The following is a 13,090-nucleotide window of genomic DNA, read 5'->3' on the forward strand; positions in this document are numbered from 1 at the left end:
TGAATACTTGCCCAGACCAGCATTTTGACATTATTTAGTGTGTATTTGACCGTTTAAGCGCAATAAGCAATGGAAAAATCTCAGTTTAGCACTGAGCGGCGGCTTTATGAGCACAAAATTATCCGCAATAAACTAAATCCCAATGAAATTCAAGCACTGTAACAATATTCACCCGAATATTATTCACCAATATTCAATATTCCCATGAGTGAGGAGAGGCGGGTTTGTGTGTCAGGGTTAATACCATGAGTGCATATTATGTACATGAGGAACAGATGTACTGTAAAATAAAGTGCTACCCGCACTGTAATTGATACAGAAAAAACAACAACTTAATTGTTTGTATCACTGTGCATTAAGCACTGAGGAAGCCTCCGGAGCTGAAAGTCAGTTTCCGGCCTAGACCAATCACAACAGAATGGGCCTTCTGACCAATCAGAGCAGAGCAGGGCAGCAGGCTGAAAGCAGGGGTTTAGAGAGACCGGATATTTGAACAAAACGTTTCCAGACTCTTTGAGAAATGTTTTTTTTTTTTTACCTTGGATGCATGTAAATCTATTGTAAAGACTTAAAAGTTTAAAATAGCATAATTGGGGAATTTTAATGGTTTGGCAGATGCTTTTATCCAAAATGACTTACACTGCATCTAAGGTAGACATTTAAAAAATCTAAAGAACCTTTTTCCATTATAAAAGAAGGAAAAGATTCCATGGATGTTAAAGTTTCTGCATCAATGCCAAAAAAGAAGACACTCTGTGGGCTTTTTTTCTGAGGATCCCAAACACTTGCAATGGATGAAAATCCAGCATCCATGACTCAAGCGACAGAAAAGGATTTCCAGTTATTAGGATGTGCTGTTCTAGAAGGCGTGGGTTTTCATGGCTGGGAAAATGAAAACTGCAGATTAATACTTTAAGTTGAACTTCAAAAATCTATTCACACACATCTGGCTAATCAAAACCCAGGATCTGGAGCCGGTTGTCCTGCAGCTCTGGAGTTTATTCTAGCAGAACTGCACGGCAGCGCTCAGATCTGGCCTTTTAATCCCATTACAGAGACAGACGGCGAGAAGAGACGCAATCCAGAGATGTCCATTTCCTGTTCCTCTGAGCGTCTGCGATTGAATTCTGATGGCTGGAGGCTTCGCTTTGTTGTTTATGCAAATTTTATCTCGCTCTGCCCCAGTATTGTTGATGGAGTCCAAGATTGATATTCTTCCTCTCTACCTCACAGCCATCCATATATCCATCTATCCAAACAAAACAAAAATAAGCACAGTGTTTGACAAGGGGCACATGCAGGAATCAACCCCATTTATGTATCCAGCATTCTGATGTTATATTGACCTGTGTGCTGAATATTTTGAAATACCAAAAATTCTCATCCTTCCCTAAGGTAATTTTGACCCAAAACTTTTTTAAGTGAGTGTTAATCAGAATGGTCCAAGACCTAAGGACTTTTGTTGCAGTTGAACCATCCACACACACACACACACACACACGCACACACACACACACACACACACACACACACACACACACACACACACACACACACACACACATACATACACACACATACATACACACACATACATACACACACATACACACACACACACACACACACACACACACACACACACACACACACACAGAGTTTATGTGGCTGTAATAAAAATAGTAACAAATCCTTCCCTCACGGGTCAAATTGACCCTCAAAAGAGTGAATGGAATGTTTCAGTATACAGTATATAGGAAAAATCTACATATTGCTCAATTAAAACTTAAAGTGCTAAAACTTTTTTTTTTAAATTACAATGTCTAAATGCGTACTTCAATGCATCCTGAAGAGATAAACTCGCGAACTGACTTTAGGACCCAGCGGAAGAGTGCATTTGCTCCATATAGAGCTATAAGGCCATCTAGTGGCAAGAGTCATGAAATATTGTGTTGTTTTTTTTTCACAAGAGGTCGGTAGAGACACCTAAACCCACCAAGTGTGAGATCATTTGAGCTGGTAGTTTTGGAGAGTTATTTTGAATTAAAGGCGAAAGAATGTGTTTAAATCAGGGCTTGACATTAACGCTCATTAACAAGTGAAATTTATGAAGGGGCAAGTAAAAGAGAATTTTACTTGCCTGACCGGACAAGCTAATTAAAACTACAATACCAAAAAACTAGCGAATAACCAAAATGCAAGAATGATTCTGTATTAATTTAGTGTAAGTGGCGATCGATAGTGGATAACAGAATAATATGTAATGAACTGACGGTAACAAAGTTGCGAGGTTTACGCTCGTGCAGCCTCTCGAGGAGAAATCAAAACCAAATGAGCGCCGCTCACACAGAGAAACCGCGGAAAACATTCAACATGTGAAATTTTTATATTTATAACATGATACAGTTAAACAACATCACACAACCTATTGTGCTGTTTTCCTGAATACCATCACGACTGAAAATGACACTGATTTCATGACAGCTCCATAAACAATTAATTAACATCAACAGATATATTGACTGTTGATATATTGATAAATATTGACTGTTTTTGTTCGATTTCAGTAGTGAATCAAAGATCAGAGCAGAGCCATAACGACTCTCACAGCAACAGTGTGTTACTGAATAATTCAGCGTTTATTTTTATGTTTAAACATTACAACATTTCTTATTTGTCTATTCAAAAATACATATCTCATAACAAGTAATAATTAAAAAAAAAAAGAAACAAAATATATACATTTAATGCAGTTGTAATTTTTAGTGTAAATTATTTAATTTGATTGGTAATAGCCCTATAGTGTCTTATTTTAATTTAATGTATAGGTCAAATGTAAGACTATAATATGAAACTTAAAGCATACCCTATATTTAAATATTTACCACAAACAAAAAACTTTTTTTCCCCCGTAGCATTCTTAATGAAGATGCTCAATGTCGAGCCCTGCTTAAATGATATTATGTTTTGATCAAATCTAGTAATTCAAAGGTAAATCAAATAAAAAATTATACAAAACATAACAATAATAGGTAAATAAAAATCTCCAAAAAGTTCCATTAAAAATGAAATGTGTTTATATGTATATATATATATATATATATATATATATATATATATATATATATATATATATATATATATATATATATATATATATATATACTGTATATATGAAATGGAAGAAAAACGTTTTTAAAAAATGGAGGAAAGGACGTTAATGAAAAATTGCAGTAAAAACAAAAATAATGTGAAATTATTACAATGTAAAATATCGGTTTTATATTAGATTTTTTTTTAAATAAAATATATTCCTTAATGCAAAGATACATTTATTACAGTCTTCAGTGTCATATGATACTTTACACTGGAAATTTCCCAGTGTTTATATAGTCCACACAAAGCCAAAGCTTCTCTCATCAAATTTATTCCCCCCTTGTCTCAATAAATATCTGCATACACACAAAACCGCTGAAATCAACTTAAAATGATGTAATATACATGCCAGGCCAGTATGTGGCGCTGTAATTCTGCAACAGAAATACACTCAAAACACAGAAGAAGAGTTGTGGCTAGAAGGGATACAGCAATGGTAGGATTTAAGGCAAAATCTCATGATAAAATAACAAAAACATTTGCTACTTATCAGATTGTGTTTTATTAATGCCTACACCTACCCCAACCATGCCCGTAGTTGTATCGCCTTCTAGTCTTTAATGTGTGGGACATGTCGTGATGATATCACTGTTTCACAAAAAAAAAAAAAATTCGGATTGGCTGTACATATGAAAACGCTAGGGTGTCAGTTTCAGATTTATCAACTCTGGGACCCGGTTTCATGCTCCCATAACGCCGGATCCGTGTGGATGAAACGCTGATATGATTCAAAATTTTTACATAACTACGTATACAGCCAAACGTGTGGACAGGGTCTCAGAGTGTTACAAGTAACAGCGAATCAGTGTTGAAGTGAATTAGGTAATTAAGTGATGATTGAGCATTAATGATGAACACCTGCTGATAACAAACAAATGGTGTACTCAAATCATGTCATAAATATCGTATTTAGGAGTTGAACCCACATGAACGCCACCACAACGTCTTAAATACCAATGGGAAGTTCTGTATTTTTTTAAAGCCCCGATCTGTACGAGTTGGGGGCGTCATTGGGGAACAAATCAATGGATGCAACATCTGTAGTTGAATATAACGGGTATTTATCAATGACACTGTCAGGCTTTGTCATTTACAACAAAGCAAGCTAGCATTGTAATAACAATTAGACGAATATATATAACAATACCATTTATAGTGGCTTCATAGATTAATTAAAAAGGTAAAAGATTAAAACACCTTATAAACATTCTTTGTTCTTCATTTTGTATAAGCAGAGTTAACAAACCTTGCTGAATTTTCGTGAAAATCATTAAAATGTACACTCTTGATATTGTAAACATGACTTCTCACCTCGTAAATACTAAAATCCCATGAGGACTTTTTTCTTTATTTGTGCAGTTTGATGTCTTTTTATTGTTAGTGTTTATCTGTCTGCTGTAACTGAATTTGCTATGCCAAGATAGGTAAGAGAAGACACAATCAGATGCTGTCATCTGCTCCATGATAAGAATATAATCATTGTGCAGTGGCTTAATTCACTGATCGTATGAGTTTAATATGAGCAATATACTATCAGCAGTGTTTTATTGTGATTCTAGAAAAGATCCACATGATTTTAATCAGAAAAGCTAAATATGTTTCAAAACAGATTGTACACTAAGCACTTTGAACTCCTGTGAGATTTACTCACAACACAGACATCAATTATCAGCCAATGAATCTCAACAAGGGTGACATGCTTCATGCCGTAATGCATTCTGGGAGCCATGGATGAGTTCTGCATGATATGCCCAGAATGCATTGAGGCATGAAGCATGTCACCCTTGTTGAGAGTCATTGGCTGATAATTGAAATCTGTGTTGTGAGTAAAACTTGCAGGAGTTAGAAGTGCTTATTGTGGGATGTGTTATTAAACCTGTGAACAAAAATTATGTACAAGTTTCATCATTGCGTTTGTTTGATAAAAACACTGCTGGGACTCCTGCTGTAGATTTACAAAGCTACTACGATCCATGATTCTCAGGTGATCAGGAAATGAATAATGTCACAATATAATCATAACAACTGTGTCATCATCAACAAGCCAACACCATCTGTCATCAATTTGTCATCATCAATTTTCTCTTGCTGTTCTCGCTGTAACAAACAGTTACAGCTGCCAGAGAAAAACGAATGTTGAAAAGTCAAGGGTCATTATGGTGATCAAATACTGATCACCATAATGGTGACTTCAAACATCTAAACCTCTTTTAATTCCCAATGAGAGCTTCTGTAGAAGTATAATAGAAATTAAGTCAGTTTGGTCAGCAATGAGTGAAGCTGGTAATGCTGTTTGTGGAGTTGTTTAATCCTCCTCTGCTGACATCTTCAGAGATGTAATGTCTTCTTTTAAACTCTCCAACAGGTTTTGCGAAATCGAAATCATAAGCAATGATTTGTGATCCTCTCAGAAACTGAAGCCTCCGTGCCTCGATCGGCCCCAAGTGGTTGGTCCCAGTATAGCTTGTAACCCCCGCCCCTCTGTGTTTTCTTATGGACGTTATATTTTTTCCCCAAAGTTGGTTTCTGTCATTGAAACCAACCGATGATTTCATTTCAAGAGTTCTTTTTTTAAATAAGTTTGGTTTTAGTTAGTTATTTGATGCTATAAAAACAGGGGGTGTGGCGTCATGATTAACAGCTGAGATCGACGGCTTCTCTGAGTGAAGTCGTCACTGAGACACTAACAGACTTTTGGGGGTATTTTCGGGAAGAGATTGGAGATTTCTTTAACATTTTATTTCATGACGTCATGAATTGTTCTTCCTGTTCTCTACTGCGCAGACTTGGTCCCAAACCTGCACAAGATGTCAGCGCCATATTCGGACCTCCGGAGGCTTCAATTACTTCAGCGGAGGAGAATGAAGTCGCGTCGTCCAAATTTTTTAAGGTGTATGTTTGGTGCGCGTTCACACGAGGGGTGAATGAGCAAAGACGCGATCAAAGAGAATGGAAATCCTGCTGTGTGAAATGTGTCCTGACTGAAATTAACATCGGCAATAACCTATAGCCAATACGAGGGCAAGATACAGCTTTGGGGAGGAGTTATAGAACAGAATATCAGTGTGTTAATAGATATAGTTACAATTATATTAAACAGAAACAACACACAAACATTTGCTTGAGCAATGACCAGCCGCAACTGCAGCACATTGCAAAATTATTTATTTACCTCCATCTCTCTTTGCAGAACACAATCCTTGCTCCCTGACTCCCCAACAATTTCCTCATAATCTTTTTCTTTTTTTCCATTTCGCTGCAATTCAGCGCACAGTTCCAGTTCACAATTCCAGTCTCGCGCGAGAACTTCGGTCTAAAGCATGCGTGATCTTGCGTTGTTTCCTTGTCACTTATCACTTGTGGGTGTGAAACGAAGTTAGTCGACAATTCTTCCTCCTGTACAGTCATGCAGTCTGAACCCCTCTGTCTCCGATCCATCGGTCAGTGTGAACACAGCAGTGACTGAATGATACCCCAGATAGTCCTGCAGTGTGAACAGAGCAGTGACCCGACCAGGTTGAAAATCGTGCAGTCTGAACTAGGCATTAGGCGGTGGCTGCTGAACTCATTTGTAGTTGTTGTTTGTCTTTCCTTCAGTGATTCTGCTTGTTAACATCAGGTGTCTTTAATAATGCTCAATCATCACTTAATTATCTCAATTAACTTCAACACAAATTCAGTGTCACTTATAACACTAGTGTGAACTATATAAACACTGAGCACTGTTAATTAAAAACTGGGGATTTTGCTGTGAAATCTTTCTAATATACTGATTCGCTGCTCAAGAAACATGCATTATTATTATTATTATAAATGTTATAAACGGCTGCTTCATATTTTTGTGTAAACTGTGATATATCTTTATTTTAGGGTTCTTTTATATTATAGTATAATTTTTTATAGAATCTTAATTTAATAGATTTATTTTATAACATTATAAATGTCTTTAGTGTCACTTTTGATTATTGCATCTTTACTAAATAAAAGTATCAAACAAAATCTCAAACTTTTGAACAGTAGTGTATATTGATCTGTAGAAGCTGTAACTCACTGTGATTTAACCATAATCCAAAAGCAAGAAATGTTGTTACCGGAGAATTGGAATTATGTCTAATTGCTAAAGTTGGCAAAGTGCACAATGTAGGCCTACTCCATGTACAAGTAAAGGCACCACTGGTTTCCGCGCAAGCCAAGAAAATAGCCAACTGCCGTCTGCTGCTAGTTATCAGTGAGGATAAAGTTGTTGTTCTCAGTTAAACTATGTGACGGTAAGACACTTGAGTGATCTGGCAGCGTGAGCGCCGACCTGCTGGTGCACCTCTTAAGATAATGAGCTGTGGGAATTCACATGCCTCTGATTATCCAGAGCAGCTGCTTCATCAAAGACAGCGCATCGCTCACTCCAGCCAATCACAGAGCGGCACACCTGCCCTAAGCCAATCACAGCCTTCCACAGAACAGGTACCTCAACACAGAGATTCTCCAGGGACACTCTACATCTAATTAAAGCCAGAACCAATTTTACTGTATTTTTAATTACCCACAAAGCTTATACTGTATTTATGCTTTGTCAAGTCATGTGATTTATTATTTAAATCACATTTGAGACAGTCTGAAGAGCAATATAAAATTCCTCTTGACATCTGACTTACCCCAGTGGTTTAGATAACACAATACTCACTTAAGCCAAGCCGTATCTTCAGACTCGTTTATAAATAGAGAGAGGAGATTAGACACTAGTGTCATTAGCCACCAACCACATTAAAACTTCTGAGCACTAGCCCACAAAGATTTTACAACCATGTGATTTCTTTTGATCATTCCTGCAGGAATAAAACAACCAAAGGTTGGGAGAATTAGCGGCACTACTAATGTAACTAAACAGGAAAAGAAAATGGGTGTAGAAACTATTTTTACTCAAAGGTTGCTACATTTCTCAGCCACAAAGAAATGGCAAGAAACATTGAAATAAACATGACATTTTGTAATAAGACTTAATTGTAGAATTAAATAAAAATATAAAATAGAATATTCTTGTAGAAATATTATAGAAATATAACTATTATAATTATTTAATACATATTAGATTAAAACAATGTCACCTTAAAAACTAACTGAAATAAGCTGAAGTACTAAAATTATTAAACATAACATGCAAATTGATGCAGAATACAAATATAAAATTAAAATGCACATAATAAAAAATAAAATAAATATATATATATATATATATATATATATATATATATATATATATATATATATATATATATATATATATATATATATTTAGTCAATGATTGACTAAAGTTCCCTTGTAGTCAATCATTTTATTCCTTTAAAACTAATCTTTTAAAGTTTTTTTCCCTGTGAAAAACAAATAAATCTTAAAAACATAAAAAAATGCCTTAAAATAGCTTGAAGGTAACTACACTCTTGCTTAATTTGGTATACGTAGATTAATTATCAAATGAGTACACAATGAGTATGCAAATTATCCCCGCCTCCACTCACTCACACCAGCTCAGAATACCTGATCCACTCCGTCAACTTTACTTTTAATTAAACGATAGCGATTTCAAACTGTTTTTGAGACAGTTTTTGGTTCACTGCAGTTTTAATGATACATACTCAGCAATGATGTTGACTTATGATTTGCACATGGTTTTTATGAAAGGATGTTAAAAACACCAAATAGATATAAACAACAGTAAAAAAAAACTTTTCAAAAGAATAGCTTGTCCGTAACTTGTAGTTTGACATGGCAATTTCAAAGTAGCTTTTCTTAACACTGGTCTATTGGACCACTGGTCTATTCCCAGTAGTATTGTTAAAGCAGCAGAATCTGAGCTGGAGAATCAGACATGATTTCAAATGAACATTATCAAACGGCAGCTCTTATTTTCTTTTAGGAGAGATCTGGAGCTTACCATATAAAAGGCCATTGTGCTGTAGAGCTCAACAGGCAGGTTTATGCAGCTAATCTCTGGAAAGATCAAGTCAAGCGCAGCACGGCGCTCTAATGCCCCTCAGATGGGCACGGCCGGACACACGGGGAATCCACTGCTGTGCACCACTGACTCCAAACACTGGAATTCACCGGATTTTATGGTATGTCAAGACGCATGACAGTCTTTCAGAGGATATTCAGCATAAAATAACCGTGGGTAGTACCTGATGTTATGAATTCAGTTTTGAGTGGAATGTGAAGGGGTGGAAAAAAATATCATTGGTCTAATTTCACCATTTTGAATCAGCTTTAGGAGGCGAAGAGATAAGGAGACTGAGAGAAAAAGAACAAATGATGGAGATGAGGAAAGTGTATTGATGAATGATTGACCGAATGATTACTGCCTGCTGATCAGTTTTAAAGCTATTGTTATCCAATTTTTTTTTAACATTCAAACGTCTTAAATGCCCCCTGAAATCAAAATGTAAACGTTTTAGCTATTAGTATGACTATTTTAGCCTTAAGGTTAAGAATAAGCTGGTGTGCTCCAAAACAATGACAAAAGTCGCATTTAAGAGATATAAGCATTCAAAACTTACAGTCTCTCACTTCCGTTAAAATAAATCAGATTTTGATGACATTATCACAGACTTCATCTTCTCATCACATATTCTGTCCAATCAAATGCACTCTAGAATCTGAAAACCCGCCCCCTACACTACAAATAGACATTGGCGCTATGGCTGAAATCGGTCAACTGTTCACACATTTACTATTCTCTACATGGTGAATGGCACATATAGGGGATAGGGAACGCACACACATAGTCTAGACCAGAACCAGTGCAGAATTGAATAAAGCGCAGTGCAGATCATATGTGTGAGGCGGCGGAGACAACAAAACAACTCGGACCCATTTAAATTCTGCACAGAATGCTGTATTTCAAAGCGATATGGAGGAGATTGTGATGATAAAAACTCCTAAGAAACTCCTGACATAACCAAAGGTTTTAGTCAAACGGTGGTATTAATGAAACTCACCATTGACAGCTCAATCTTAGAGGCGGAATAAACGGTTGTCTTTCAAACTCCCTCGGCACGCAATTGGATAGCGCTACAACCAACCAGTGCGACGTGAAGCGGAGCTAATTGGGATATTAAACTTTCGCCGTATCCGGTCGGCAAAACTCCGAACACATCTTCCCTTCTTAAGAATGACTTCAGTGCCGTTTTTTGTTCTTTTCTCAGAGAAAAGCTTAACTCCAAGTCTTCCAGAGTCACGGCCAAAGCCGTTCGCCAGTTTCTGTGTTTTTAAGTAGCTTGCAGAACCTCCACAACTCTGCTGTCATTATGTTAAGCCCCGCCCCCCGACTCTATACACAATGTGATTGGCCTGACCAGAGTTTGGTTTTTCCAGCTCAGAATCAATGGAAAGTTACTAGACGACACTGGCTGCAAATTAAATTTGCTGCCGCTAGGGTGCGTCTAGATTTCTAGGCTAAACAGCTGGAGCCGTTTCAGGGGAAATGACGTCAGCACACTGAATAATGCTGCGTGTTTCAAGGCACTTCAGTGGGCCTTTAAAATGCACATTTGTAGATCAGAGAAATCAAAATATTCTCGGCTGACCATTCACCCCAATCCCCCTAAATAGCTCACATTTGGGACATCAGTGATTACAAAACCCTGCCTACGGCCCTGTGCATAAGCAGTGCTTTTATCACTTGTTTCTGCTCCTTTTTTTCTGCATTTTGATCTAGAGGTTCTCTACTCTTTCAAGAAGATGTGTCAAAGTGCCCCCTACCATATAAGAGTGAAAACACAGAAAGCTGGAACATTTTCTGAGAGCTCTGACCTGTACCAAAGTCCCCTTCAAGGGAAGTCTGTTCACTCCGCAGCCATATTTGCAACGCCTCTGGGCAGCTATTTCAGGCAAGGCCAAGTCCTATCTATTTGAATGGGGAATCCTGGAATCTTAAAAACTGTTCTGACATGAACTGTCCCATAAATGTTGTTTCTTATGAGCAAATAGCTAAACTTTATTATTTTACAGGCTAGATGAGCCAATGCGCACGTGCAGTCTTAAACACAAGTCTCTATGTTTCTATGGGAACCGGAGCTTCTAATGGCAGCTGCAATGACTTTACCAATCAGCGATTGGCTCTTTTTCTTTATAGTTTACTGACTATTAAGCCATATTGTGCGCTGCCGTTTTGCTCATTCATAAGTGAGTGAAATAGTCTTTGCTTACTGACTGCTGCAGATTAATTTTGGTGTTGATAGTGTTACGGTAATTACGATATGGCGTGAACGCAGCATAATACATATCGTTTACTTTTCATTTAACATACTACTCTGCATTTACACTAAAAAAGCTTTCTGTCTTTGATGGGAAATGAAAAGTTTTGTACAACACATCTGTTTTATTACAACGGAAATTACTTGAAAGCATGTCATAATTACAATTCTCAAACTCCTAAATAGAAACTGCAGGAAGGGGAAAATAAGTTCAAAGGCAGAGAAAGTTATTACATTTTGATAAAAGATAATGAAACCCATCTTTCTTCTCCTGATGAATCATGCACAATAACACTAGGAACATTTCAATTTCATGTGGCGTTTTTAAACACCTCCTGCTTTCTATGGATACCTCAATATTTCAGAGAAAGAAAAAAAACTCCACATCTAAAACACCATAAACAGAGTTCAAATACACCAAAATGAGTTTAAATAGCAGCCACGCTATAAAAAAGGATTTTAGTCAAACTCTTAATGGAGTGTAAATCCAGTAATGAGACATGCCTTGGGAATCTTTTAAAAAGCGCACCAGGACACTCAGTTTCTGTCAGAGCTCACTGTATGTTTTACAGACTCAAGGAGAAGGAAAACTCACCTGTGACCAAAGGTGAAGAGGAGAATTGGTCCCATGTCTCATACTTTATTAGGTTTTCACTTCCTTGGTGATGAACGGAGGTCAGCGGACGCTGGAACGCCAGGATAGTGCTGGATTGACAGCATGGCTCTGGAGAAAACACAGTAACAGCAAATGGTGAATGTAGCAAGGTGGAAACCACATAAACACACACATAAGCGCGCACACACACACACACTCCCACGCACACGCACACGCACACACACACACACACACACACACACACACACACATAAACGTCTCGTACACAGCCTCTGGGATAACTAGACCAGCTGTCTGACTAACCTAAATTGATGTGCTCCTCTCTTCAGGGCGTCCTGTCAGTCTGGTATACATGTTCAGTCGATCGCTAGATGGGTTTCAGGAAATAGTACATCATCTTCAAACTCCTGTAAGCACACAGGAACTAAATTCACCCCATAACAAAGCTCTGTTACTGAAGCAGCTCTGAATGTTGTGAGCTGCCTACTTAGAGTTAGACTTTTAACATTATGTAGGTGGTGGACAAATATAAAGTATTTAAAAAAAGTTGCTGTTTGGATTTAATTAGGCAAATGCTTAAGAGTCAATGATTAGATGATTATTTCAGCATGTTATATGTTTGGCAGCAGTTCTTACAAAGAGCGCTCCAGATCCGCTACTTTTGTAGATTAACAGCAAAGCTAGGTTTTGGAACAGAGCTAATATTGTGACTAAATTCACTGTGGTAAAAAGAGCTAGCAGCACAATGAGCACTTTGTTTTTCTTCTCAGTTTTGCTGGGAATCATGACTTTTTGCTGTGCCAACACAGACTGCGACTCGAACTTAACAAATCACTTGATAGCCGCAAGACCCCGCGCTTGATGCCGTGATTCACTCATGCTGCAAATGTTTCTCACAGACAGCAGGGAAAAGGCCTTGCCTTTCAGATGGCTAACTGAGTAAAGCTTGAACAGAAGCCAGTCGCTAACGCTGAAGAATAAGAAATTGTGTGTTTCAATACTTATTTGAGACCATCTCAGTACTGATACTAGTGTTTGCTAACACAAGAATGATTACTATTTCTCATCTAC

The 13,090-nt window shown here is 37.3% G+C and overlaps 1 long non-coding RNA gene across 2 annotated transcripts; it reads right to left on the bottom strand.

Moving 5' to 3' along the window:
• Positions 1-611: 611 nt before the first annotated feature.
• Positions 612-12,448, bottom strand: LOC137065516 (uncharacterized). Of its 2 annotated transcripts, none has more exons than XR_010901662.1 (3): positions 12,323-12,448; positions 11,999-12,127; positions 612-1,249 (listed from the first exon to the last, which is right to left on the bottom strand). It is a non-coding gene; the product is annotated as an uncharacterized lncRNA (long non-coding RNA). The 2 variants fall into 2 exon arrangements; XR_010901661.1 differs by lacking the exon at positions 612-1,249 and adding an exon at positions 5,677-6,640.
• Between the last annotated feature and the right edge of the window lie 642 nt (positions 12,449-13,090).

Source organism: Pseudorasbora parva, chromosome 25, assembly GCF_024679245.1.
Source record: "Pseudorasbora parva isolate DD20220531a chromosome 25, ASM2467924v1, whole genome shotgun sequence".
In the NCBI taxonomy this organism is placed as follows: Eukaryota; Metazoa; Chordata; class Actinopteri; order Cypriniformes; family Gobionidae; genus Pseudorasbora; species Pseudorasbora parva.